Genomic DNA, 12915 nt, shown 5'->3' with positions numbered 1-12915 from the left:
TTGTGTGAAGGCTCTTGTATCTCTAGGGTATATTCCGAGGAGTGGGATTTCTGGGTTGTATGGTAGTTCTATTTCTAACTGTTTAAGATAACGCCAGATGGATTTCCAAAGTGGTTGTACCATTTTACATTCCCACCAGCAGTGTATGAGAGTTCCAATCTCTCCGCAGCCTCTCCAACATTTATTATTTTGTGTTTTTTGGATTAATGCCAGTCTAGTTGGTGTGAGATGGAATCTCATCATAGTTTTAATTTGCATTTCTCTAATGGCTAATGATCGTGAGCATTTTCTCATGTATCTGTTGGCTGCCTGAATATCTTCTTTAGTGAAATGTGTGTTCATATCCTTTGCCCACTTCTTGATTGGGTTGTTTGTCTTTTCGTGGTTGAGTTTTGACAGAATCATATAGATTTTAGAGATCAGGCGCTGGTCTGAGATGTCATAGCTGAATATTCTTTCCCAGTCTGTAGGTGGTCTTTTTACTCTTTTGGTGAAGTCTTTAGATGAGCATAGGTGTTTGATTTTTAGGAGCTCCCAGTTATCTGGTTTCTCTTCATCATTTTTGGTAATGTTTTGTATTCTGTTTATGCCTTGTATTAGGGCTCCTAGGGTTGTCCCTATTTTTTCTTCCATGATCTTTATCGTTTTAGTCTTTATGTTTAGGTCTCTGATCCACTTGGAGTTAGTTTTTGTGCATGGTGTGACGTATGGGTCCTGTTTCATTCTTTTGCAAATGGATATCCAGTTATGACAGCACCATTTGTTAAAAAGACTATCATTTCCCCAATTGACTGACACTGGTCCTTTGTCAAATATCAGCTGCTCATACGGGGATGGATTTATATCTGGGTTCTCAATTCTGTTCCATTGGTCTATGTGCCTGTTGTTGTACCAGTACCAGGCTGTTTTGACTACTGTAGCTGTATAATAGGTTCTGAAATCAGGTAGAGTGAGGCCTCCCACTTTCTTCTTCTTTTTCAGTAATGCTTTGCTTATCCGGGGGTTCTTTCCCTTCCATATGAAATTAGTGATTTGTTTCTCTATCCCCTGAAAATATGACATTGGTATTTGGATTGGAAGTGCGTTATATGTATAGATGGCTTTTGGTAGAATAGACATTTTTACTATGTTAAGTCTTCCTATCCATGAGCAGGGTATGTTTTTCCACTGAACTATGTCCTTTTGAATTTCTTGTAGTAGAGTTTTGTAGTTTTCTTTGTATAGGTCTTTTACATCCTTGGTAAGATTTATTCCTAAGTATTTTATCTTCTTGGGGGCTACTGTGAATGGTATTGATTTGGTTATTTCCTCTTCGGTGTTCTTTTTGTTGATGTAGAGGAATCCAAGTGATTTTTGTATGTTTATTTTATAACCTGAGACTCTGCCAAACTCTTCTATTAGTTTCAGTAGTTTTCTGGAGGATTCCTTAGGGTTTTCCATGTATACGATCATGTCATCTGCAAATAGTGATAGCTTTACTTCCTCCTTGCCAATCTGGATACCCTTTATTTCTTTGTCTAGCCTAATTGCCCTGGCTAGGACTTCAAGTACGATGTTAAATAAGAGCGGTGATAAAGGGCATCCTTGTCTGGTTCCCGTTCTCAAGGGAAATGCTTTCAGGTTCTCTCCATTTAGAGTGATATTGGCTGTTGGCTTTGCATAGATGCCCTTTATTATGTTGAGGAATTTTCTTTCAATTCCTATTTTGGTAAGAGTTTTTATCATAAATGGGTGTTGAACTTTGTCAAATGCCTTTTCTGCATCTATTGATAAGATCATGTGGTTTTTATCTTTTGTTTTATTTATGTGATGGATTACATTAATGGTTTTTCTGATATTAAACCAGCCTTGCATACCTGGTATAATTCCCACTTGATCGGGGTGAATTATTTTTTTGATGTGTTGTTGGATTCTATTGGCTAGAATTTTGTTGAGGATTTTTGCATCTATGTTCATGAGGGATATAGGTCTAAAATTTTCTTTTTTTGTAATGTCTTTACCTGGTTTTGGTATTGGGGAGATGGTAGCTTCATAGAATGAATTGGGTAGTGTTCCATCTTTTTCTATGCTTTGAAATACCTTCAGTAGTAATGGTGTTAAGTCTTCCCTGAAGGTTTGGTAGAACTCTGCAGTGAAGCCGTCTGGGCCAGGACTTTTTTTTGTTGGAAGTGTTTTGATTACCGTTTCAATCTCTTTTTTTGGTATGGGTCTATTTAGATGATTTTCTTCTGAATGTGTTAGTTTAGGTATGTAGTATTTTTCCAAGAATTTATCCATTTCTTCTAGGTTTTCAAATTTGTTAGAGTACAATTTTACGTAGTAATCTGAAATGGTTCTTTTAATTTCATTTGGCTCTGTTGTGATGTGGCCCTTCTCGTTTCTTATTCGGGTTATTTGTTTCCTTTCCTGTTTTTCTTTAGTCAGTCTAGCCAATGGTTTATCAATTTTGTTAATTTTTTCAAAGAACCAGCTTTTGGCTTTGTTAATTCTTTCAATTGTTTTTCTGTTCTCTAATTCATTTAGTTCAGCTCTGATTTTTATTATTTGTTTTCTTCTGGTGCCTGATGGGTTCTTTTGTTGCTCACTTTCTATTTGTTCAAGTTGTAGGGACAGTTCTCTGATTTTGGCTCTTTCTTCTTTTTGTATGTGTGCATTTATTGATATAAATTGGCCTCTGAGCACTGCTTTTGCTGTGTCCCAGAGGTTTTGATAGGAAGTATTTTCATTCTCGTTGCTTTCTAAGAATTTCCTCATTCCCTCCTTGATGTCTTCTATAACCCAGTCTTTTTTCAGGAGGGTATTGTTCATTTTCCAAGTATTTGATTTCTTTTCCCTAGTTTTTCTGTTCTTGATTTCTAGCTTCATTGCCTTGTGGTCTGAGAAGATGCTTTGTAATATTTCGATTTTTTGGATTCTGCAAAGATTTGTTTTATGACCTAATATGTGGTCTATTCTAGAGAATGTTCCATGTGCACTAGAAAAGAAAGTATATTTTGCAGCAGTTGGGTTGAGAGTTCTGTATAAGTTAATGAGGTCAAGCTGGTTGATTGTTGTAAGTAGGTCTTCCGTGTCTCTATTGAGCTTCTTACTGGATGTCCTGTCCTTCTCCAAAAGTGGTGTGTTGAAGTCTCATACTATAAATGTGGAGGTGTCTATCTCACTTTTCAGTTCTGTTAAAATTTGATTTATGTATCTTGCAGCCCTGTCATTGGGTGCATAAATATTTAATATGTTTATGTCTTCCTGATCAATTGTCCCTTTAATCATTATATAGTGTCCTTCTTTATCCTTTGTGGCGGATTTAAGTCTAAAGTCTATTTTGTCAGAAATTAATATTGCTACTCCTCTTCTTTTTTGCTTATTATTTGCTTGATATATTTTTTTCCATCCTTTGAGTTTTAGTTTGTTTGTGTCTCTAAGTCTAAGGTGTGTCTCTTGTAGGCAGCATATAGATGGATCGTGTTTCTTTATCCAGTCCGTGACTCTCTGTCTCTTTATTGGTGCATTTAGTCCATTTACATTCAGCGTAATTATAGATAAATAAGTTTTTAGTGCTGTCATTTTGATGCCTTTTCATGTGTGTTGTTGGCCATTTCATTTTTCCACATACATTTTGTGCTGAGACTTTTTTCTTAGTAGCTTGTGAGATCCTCATTTTCATAATGTTTAACTTTGTTTGTTGAGTCGTTACGTTTTTTTGGCTTTTTTCTTGAGTTATGGAATTGATATTCCTTTTTGTGGTTACCTTATTATTTTACCCCTATTTTTCTAAGTAAAAACTTAACTTGTATCGTTCTATATTGCCTTGTATCACTCTCCATCTGGCAGTTCAATGCCTCCTATATTTAGTCCCTCTTTTTGATTATTGTGATCGTTTATTGATTTCCATGATTTCCTGTTATGTGTATTATTTATTTATTTATTTTTGTAGAATTAATCTTAAGTTGTTTGATTTTGTGCTTTCCCTATTTGAGTTGTGTTGATATCAGGACGTTCTGTTTTGTGACCTTGTATTGTGCTGGTACCTGATATTACTGGTCATCAGGCCAAACAGTTTCCTTTAGCATTTCTTGCAGTCTTGGTTTAGTGTTCGCAAATTCTCTAAACTTGTGTTTACCTGTAAATGTCTTAATTTTCCTTCATATTTCAGAGAGAGTTTTGCTGGATATATGATCCTTGGTTGGCAGTTTTTCTCGTTCAGTGCTCTGTATACGTCATCCCATTCCCTTCTTGCCTGCATGGTTTCTGCTGAGTAGTCTGAACTTATTCTTATTGATTCTCCCTTGAAGGAAACCTTTCTTTTCTCCCTGGGTGCTTTTAAAATTTTCTGTTTGTCGTTGCTTTTGGCAAGTTTGATGATAATATGTCTTGGTGTTTTTCTTTTTGGATCAATCTTAAATGGGGTTCGATGAGCATCTTGGATAGATATCCTTTCGTCTTTCATGATGTCAGGGAAGTTTTGTGTCAGGAGTTCTTCAACTATTTTCTCTGTGTTTTCTGTCCCCCCTCCCTGTTCTGGGACTCCAATCACTCACAAGTTATCCTTCTTGATAGAGTCCCACATGATTCTTAGGGTTTCTTCATTTTTTTTAATTCTGTTATCTGATTTTTTTTTCAGCTGTGTTGGTGTTGATTCCCTGGTCCTCCAGAAGTCCCAGTCTACATTCTAATTGCTCAAGTCTGCTCCTCTGACTTTCTATTGCGTTGTCTAATTCTGTAATTTTATTGTTCATCTTTTGGATTTCTACATGCTGTCTCTCTATGGATTCTTGCAACTTATTAATTTTTCCACTATGTTCTTGAATAATCTTTTTGAGTTCTTCAACAGTTTTATCAGTGTGTTCCTTGGCTTTTTCTGCATTTATCCTAATTTCATTTGTGATATCTTTAAGCATTCTGTAAATTAGTTTTTTATATTCTGTATCTGATAATTCCAGGATTGTATCTTCATTTGGGAAAGATTTTGATTCTTTTGTTTGGGGGGTTGTAGAAGCTGTCATGGTCTGTTTCTTTATGTGGTTTGATATGGACTGCTGTCTCCGAGCCATCACTGGGAAACTAGATTTTCCAGGTAATCAGCTAAAAAAAATGCAGTCAGATCCCTATCTGAATTCTCCCTCTGGCTCCGGGTATTCGGATGTTAATGGAGCCGCCTGGGGAGGGTGGGGGAGGGATCAGAGAGCCAGGAGTGTAGCACCACAGAATATAGAGCTGATCCCCGCGTTCACGCTCCGCCCCCGTCCGCCAGAATCCGGGCGGGACGGCTCCTCGGTTGGGACACTACATCCCCGCTCCGAGACCAGTCACTTCCTCCCGGGGACTTCTCCCTCCTGTGCGCGGCACCGCTCGTGCGAACTGGGTGGGCGTCTCTCGCACGAACAGGTGTGCCCGCCCCCAGGGTCTATTTAGGAGAATATAATTGGACCCCGCGCTCACGCGTCGCCTGCTTTCGCCAAAATCCCAGCGGGACGGCTCCCCAGCTGGGACGCTGCTTTCCCCGCTCCGAGTCCAGTCACTTCCTCCCAGGGACTTCTCCCTCCGGTGTGCCGCACCGCTCGCGCGAACTGGGTGGGTGTCACCCGCACGACCAGGTGGGCCCGTCCCCGGGGTCTATTCAGAGGAATATAACTGGACCCCGCGCTCACGCTCCGCCCGCACGCTCCAGAGTCCCTGCGGGATGGCTCCCTGCCTGGGACGCTGCTTTCCCCGCTCCGAGACCAGTCACTTCCTCCCGGGGACTTTTCCCTCCGGTGCGCCGCACTGCTCGTGCGAACTTGGTGGGCGTCCCCCGCACGAACTTGTGGGCCCCGCCCCGGGGTTGGTTTAGGGAAATATGGTTGATCCCCCCGCTCGCGCCACGCCCGCTTCCCGCCAAACTCCCGGCGGGACGGCTCCCCGGCTGGGACGCTGCTCTTCCTGCTGTAAGGTCAGTCACTGCCTCCCGGGTGCTTCTCCCACCGGCTGCGCTGCTACGCCGCCTGCGCCAACCAGCTAGATTCCCTCCCGGGATGGGTTCGGGGGGGTAGGGCTGAGCCCCTTGTCTGTGCCCTCTGCCCCCCTGGGCTCTGCCCCAAATCGGGCTCCGAAGGTCACCTGCCTGGTATGCTGGCTCCTAGTTCTGAAAATGGTCGCTGTCTGCCCGTATTTGTTTGTTTTCCGTCTCTAAGTCTGTGTTTGTTGTTCAGAGTTTGTAGATTGTTATGTATGTGATCGATTCACTTGTTTTTCCGAGTCTTTGTTGCAAGAGGGATCCGCGGTAGCGTCCACCTAGTCCGCCATCTCGGCCCCGCCTCCACATTTGTCTTTTAAAAACAAGAGTTACAAACTATAAATATAAGAATACTAACCTTTATATTTACCTGTGTAGTTATTGGAAACCCTGGTGGCGTAGTGGTTAGGAGCTACAGTTGCAAACTAAAAGGTCAGCAGTTTGAATCCACCAGGCACTCCTTGGAAACTCTGTAGGGCAGCTCCACTCTGTCCTATAGGGTCGGTATGAGTTGGAATTGACTTGACAGCAATGGGTTTGGGTTTTTTTTTTTTTTTGTCTGTAGTTATACCTTTACCAGAGATCTTTATTTCTCCATATAGCTTGACATTAGCATCTGGCGTACTTTTGTTTTAGCCTAAAGAACTCTGTTTAGTATTTCTTGTAGGGCAGGTCTACTATTAATAACCCCCTTAGCTTTTATCTGGGAATGCCTTAATTTTTCTCTCACTTTTAAAAAGATAGTTTTGTTGGATATAGAATTCTTGGTTGACAGGTTTTTTTTTTCCTTCTTTTCGGCACTTTAAATATATTTTCCCACTGCCTTCTGGCTTCCCATGGTTTCTGATAAGAAATTGGCTGTTAGTCTTACTGAGGATCCCTTGTATGTGACGAGTCACTTTTCTCTTGCTACTTTTTTAAGATTTTCTTTTTCTTTCTCTCTTTCAGGAGCTTGATTGTGATGTAGCTCTGTGGCTCTCTTTGATTTTTTCCTGCTTTGAATTTGTTGAGCCTGGCAAGACATTCTTAAGATACATTGCAGTCTGATGAGAGATCAACTATAGTGGTTTGGGTCAGTCCCAGAAATGGAAATATTGCCTTAATTCTATTCATTTCACCAAATATTTAATCAGCTCATATCGTTATTTTCCTATTTATAGAGTGGAGATATAATATCTTTCTAGCAAAAGAACATTAGCATAGGGATGATTAGCATTTAGCAAGTGATGCATAATTCTTATAAGTGTCCAGTATCAATTTTAGTCTACAAGCCAGGTTTTATTGCCTTCTTTTCCAAAGGAATCTCCTTCATCTGTGCTCTGCTGAACCCTAGGTCAGGCACGAGCCACTCCCAAAGTCTATCATAGTTGCTGACATTGAATAGGCATTTGGTAACAGTATGTTGAACCAGACTTTGAAGTTTACCCCTTTTCTTGAATCTGTATTGTTTCCCTTTCCACTGGACTTTATATATGCTCAAGAAGTCATTATTAAAAATAAAATAAAAACAAGGCAAAAAACAAAGACAAAAAATCATAGCCACCATTCTTTTCCTTGAAGTTTCTGCCTTTATTCTTTTCACACTAAATGTTTCAAAAGGGTTAGGTAAACTTTCTGATTTCCTTTTTATTAGTCTTTTATAATCTAGTTTATACTAAAACTGTTTTCAAATATGCCTAATAACCGCTTCTCAGGCCTTTTTTCAGTTTTTTCAAATCTGTCCGTATAGTTCCTTTTTTGCCCCATCTATGAAACATTTTAATGTTTCCTCTCGTATTTAACTCTTCTATTTTCAATTTTTAAAGAGTTCTTTTTCTTCTGACATATATGTATTCCCCAGGATTCTATCTTTGTCCCACTTTTCTTCACCAAAAAAGAGAGCTTAGAGAGAGAAAAATATTTCTAGGGTTTCTTTTACTTGCCTTTAAACTGATGTATCTTTTACTTAGCCTATTTCTCATTTTTAAATTAGCTTTTCATATCTCCATTTGGATATTATCTGAACTTCTCATAAATTTAGTTGGTGAGTATATTTTGTCCCTGCAGAAAGCAAGCTATGCTGTTTTCATTAGTGTATCTCCAGTACCTAGCACGGTGCTTGTCACATAGATGCCAGTTAATACATATTTGTTAAATGTCCTCCTGTCACTTCAAAGTTAATGTGCTTCATATTCAACTCATCAGCAATTTTCATTTGCTCCTGTATCTACCTGTTGTTCAAACCTGAAATCAAATACCACCTCTTTTCTGAAGTTTTCCTTAATCCTCACATCAAAAATATTTCATCCTTGTCTGTATTGTTGTCTTAGTTATCTAGTGCTGCTGTAACAGAAGTGCCACAAGTGGATGGCTTTAACAAAGAAAAATCTGTTTTTTCACAGTAAAGTAGGTTAAAAGTCCAAATTCAGGGTGTCAGCTCCAGGGGAAGGCTTTCTCTCTCTGTTGGCCTTCTCATCAGTCTTCCCCCGGACAAGGAGCTTCTTTGCATAGGGATCCTGGGGCAAAGGACACGCTCTTTTCCTGGCACTGCTTTCTTGGTGGTATGAAGTCCCCCATCTCTCTGCTCACTTCTCTCTTTTATATCTCAAAAGAGATTGCCTCAACACACAATCCAATCTTGTAGATTGAGTCCTGCCTCACTAACACAGCTGTGGCCCATCCTCCGTCATTAACATCGTAGAGGCAGGATTTACAAGGTGTGGGAAAATCACACCATACCTAGAATTGTGGCCCTCCCAAATCGATACACACATTTTTTGGGGGGAAATAATTCAATCCATGACAGTTGTCTTAGCAAATTATACCTTTATTGTACATTTTACTTATATGCGTGCAAAGTTTATAAGTTTGAGGTCAGGAACTAAGTACTCACCACCCAAAAAATATACTAGTTAAAATGATCTAAGATCTTGAAAGAGGAAAGGGTTAATAAGTAGAGGTATGCCACTGTTCCTTCTGCATAGAGTGCCCAGACCTCCCTCCAATCTTGCTGCTTTTCACTTATCCTTCAGTCTCAGTTGAAACATTATTTCATCCAGGGAGCTTTCCTGAAATCTTGGTTAGGTAGGCTCCTCTTGGTCAGATGCACTCTTCTAGCGTCACTCATTTAATGAATAATTATTGAGCACCTGCTATGTGCAGGCACTGTACTAGGCAATGGGGCTAACCAAAGTGGTGAGCAAAATTGTTATCGCTTCCCCCATGGAGACTGAAGTTTAATGAGAAAGATGTAAAACAAATAATCGCCCAAATACATACATAGTGATAATATGAAAGAAGAGTACAGAGTTCTATGTGAGAATAAATCTAGCTGAATAGGAGGTTGATCACCCAAAAAACCCAGTGCCGTTGAGTCCAGGGAAGTACTATTTAAAAAAGTGTATCTAACAGAAGTCTCAGTTATGATCATTAGGATTTAGCCAGAGAGTGGGGAAGTCATTCTAAATGGAGAGAATTATCTTCCAAGGCCCTAAGAAATACAGGAACTTGATGCCCCTGCGGAACAAAACAAATGGCCCATTTTAGCTGAGGATATAATATTAGCTCATTATACAGATGGTGAAACTGAGGCTCAAGAATTTTTAGTGGATATACCAAGGTCATCAGACTAATAAATGGCAGAACTTTTATACAAATGCTGGACTTTCCAGATCCTTAGTATTCTTTCCTCTGTGTATTCCTTCCGTATTCTTTTGATGCTTCCTGTGTCGTTTAATATTTCCCCCATGGAATCCTTCACTATTGCAACTCTGAGGCTTGAATTTTTTCTTCAGTTCTTTCAGCTTGAGAAATGCCGAGGGTGTTCTTCCCTTTTGGTATCTATCTCCAGCTCTTTGCACATGTCATTATAATACTTTACTTTGTCATCTCGAGCCGCACATTGAAATCTTCTGTTCAGTTCTTTTACTTCATCAATTCTTCCTTTTGCTTTAGCTGCTCAAGGTTCGAGGGCAAATTTCAGAGTCTCTTTTGACATCCATCTTGGTCTTTTCTTTCTTTCCTGTCTTTTCAATGACCTATTGCTTTCTTCATGTCATTCCACAACTCGTCCGGTCTTCGGTCATTAGTGTTCAGCCTGTCAAATTTATTTTTGAGATGGTCTCTAAATTCAGGTGAGATATACTCAAGGTCATATTTTGGCTGTCATGGACATGCTCTGATTTTCTTCAGTTTCAGCTTGAACTTGCATATGAGCAATTGATGGTCTGCTCCATAGTCAGCCCCTGGCATTTTTCTGACTGATGATATTGAGCTTTTGCATCGTTTCTTTCCACAGATGTAGTCGCTTTCAACCATTTCATGAGGTAGCATATGATCAGGAGCCAATGGTGCTGAGGGAGGAAGTCCAAGCTTCACTGAAGGCATTGGCGAAGAACAAGGCTCTAGGAATTCATGTAATATCAATTGAGGTGTTTCAACAAATGGATACAGCGCTGAAACTACTCACTCCTCTATGCCAAGAAATTGGGAACGCGGCTACCTGGCTAACTGGAGGAGATCCATATTTATGCCTATTCCCAAGAAAGGTGATTGAACAATGTCATTAATATCACACACAAGCAGAATTTTCCTAAAAATCATTCAAAAGCGGCTGCAGCAGTATATCAACAGGGAACTGCCAGAAATTCAGGCTAGATTCAGAAGAGGACGTGGAACCAGGAATATCGTTGCTGATGTCAGGTGGATCCTGGCTGAAAGCAGAGAATACCAGAAAGATGTTTACCTGTGTTTTATTGACTATGCAAAGGCATTTGACTGTGTGGATCATAACAAATTATGGATAACAGTGCAAAGAATGGGAATTCCAGAAGACTTAATTGTGCTCATGAGGAACCTGTACGTAGATCAAGGGGCAGTTGTTTGGACAGAACCAGGGGATACTGATTGGTTTAAAGTCAGGAAAGGTGTGTATCAGGGTGGTATTCTTTCACCACACATATTCAATCTGTGTGCTGAGCAAATAATCTGAGGAGCCGGACTATATGAAGAAGAATGGAACATCAGGATTGGAGGAAGACTCATTAAAAAACCCAGTGCCGTTGAGTTGATTCAGACTCATTAACAACCCTTAATATGCAGATGACACAACCTTGCTTGCTGAAAGTGAAGAGAACTTGAAGCACTTACTGATGAAGATCAAAGTCCACAGGCTTCAGTATGGATTATACCTAAACATAAAACAAAAATCCTCACAACTGGACCAATAAGCCACATCATGACAAAGGGAGAAAAGATTGAGGTTGTCAAGGATTTCATTTTACTTGGATCCACAATCAACACCCATGGAGGTAGCAGTCAGGAAATTAAAAGATGCATTGCACTGGGCAAATCTACTGCAAAGGATCTCTTTAAAGTGTTGATAAGCAATGATGTCACCTTGAAGACTAAGGTGCGCCTGACCCAGGCCATGGTATTTTCAGTTGCGTCATATGCATGTGAAAGCTGGACAGTGAATAAGGAAGACCCAAGAAGAATTGACACCTTCGAATTGTGGTGTTGGTGAAGAATATTGAATATACCATGAACTGCCAAAAGAACGAACAAATCCATCTTGGAAGAAGTATGACCAGAATGCTCCTTAGAAGCAAGGTTGGTGAGACTGCATGTTACATACTTTGGACATGTTGTCAGGAGAGCTCAGTCCCTGGAGAAGGACATCATGCTTCATAAAGTACAGGGTCAGTGAAAAAGAGGAAGACCCTCAATGAGATGAGTTGACACAGTGGCTGCAACAATAGGCTCAAACATAACAGTGATTTTAAAGATTGTGCAGGACCAGGCAACGTTTCGTTCTGTGGTACATAGGGGTTGCTATGAGTCGGAACTGACTCATCGGTACCTAACAACAAAAAGTGTTCTTTCTATTCTGTTCCCCAGTTAAAATTTGAACCAAATCTTTCCAAGCTTTGGAATTTTGTTTCTTTTCTAACATTATAGAATATTTTCTTACCATTCACTATTATTTAGCAAAGGAGATACTTGTATGTGTGACCATTGCTGTCAACAGAAATGGGATGATTGATCTGGCACTAGGCAGAGATTCTTCCATGGAATTGGTGGCTTTGAAGTTGTGGTGGAAAGGCAAAGTTGAAATGGTCCCCCCCTCTTTTTTTTTTCAGAAAATCTTCCCTATTGCTCTGCAGTGAGCTCCTCACAGTCCAGGATGTGACAGCTTGCTTGCTTAGTAGCTTTCAAAAACATCCATGTTGCACCTTTGTGGTGTTTTGGGTACTTGGTGACATGATAGCTTATAGATGAATTTCAGGAATGTTTTACATAAGGAAACATCTCTGATGATGCTCTTTCCTCCCTTTTATAACCTGATATAGTTGTGGTGGAGCCCTGGTGGCATAGTGGTTAAGAGCTCGGCTGCCATGGCAGTTGGAATCCACCAGGCGCTCCTTGGAAACCCTATGGGGCAGTTCTGCTCTGTCTTATAGGGTTGCTATGAGTTGGACTCAACAGCAATAGGTTTTTTTTTTTTTTTTTTAATAGTTGCGGTGTTATGTTTATCAAAGAACTTTTGCCTCTACATTCTTTCCTTCTGAGTGTTATTTTTAAGAATAATGATTATAACATGAAATAATGAATCGAATTCTTGAGCTAATTTTTGCTTGATCATGGAGGTTTGCATTTGTGATTTAAATCTTGCTCTGGGGAGGGAAATAAGGTTAAAAAGATAGCTTTAAAGCTTTAAGGTACTATATTTTACTTGTTCTGACATCCTTAAGCATTGGTTTTGAGGATGGTTTGCTTCAGTGAGCTCTATAGAATTAAGCTTTTAATAACTTAAGGTTTAGGGATATTAAATGCCAAATGCATGTTTTTTAATCTCCTAAAATATGGTTTTATTATCGGAAAGTAGAGCAACATTTAAATAGAGAATATTTTCCATCATTAAGGAAACATTTAATATTTTGTTTAAA

The 12915-nt window shown here is 39.7% G+C and overlaps 1 protein-coding gene across 3 annotated transcripts in view; it reads left to right on the top strand.

Moving 5' to 3' along the window:
- The window catches only part of FAF1 (Fas associated factor 1), a 620612-nt gene that overhangs the window by 175471 nt on the left and 432226 nt on the right, over positions 1–12915 (top strand). The window lies entirely within an intron of this gene.

Source organism: Loxodonta africana, chromosome 3 (genome assembly GCF_030014295.1).
Source record: "Loxodonta africana isolate mLoxAfr1 chromosome 3, mLoxAfr1.hap2, whole genome shotgun sequence".
In the NCBI taxonomy this organism is placed as follows: Eukaryota; Metazoa; Chordata; class Mammalia; order Proboscidea; family Elephantidae; genus Loxodonta; species Loxodonta africana.
The sequence above is the reverse complement of the archived record's forward strand: the minus strand, read 5'-3'. Positions and strand labels throughout refer to the sequence as shown.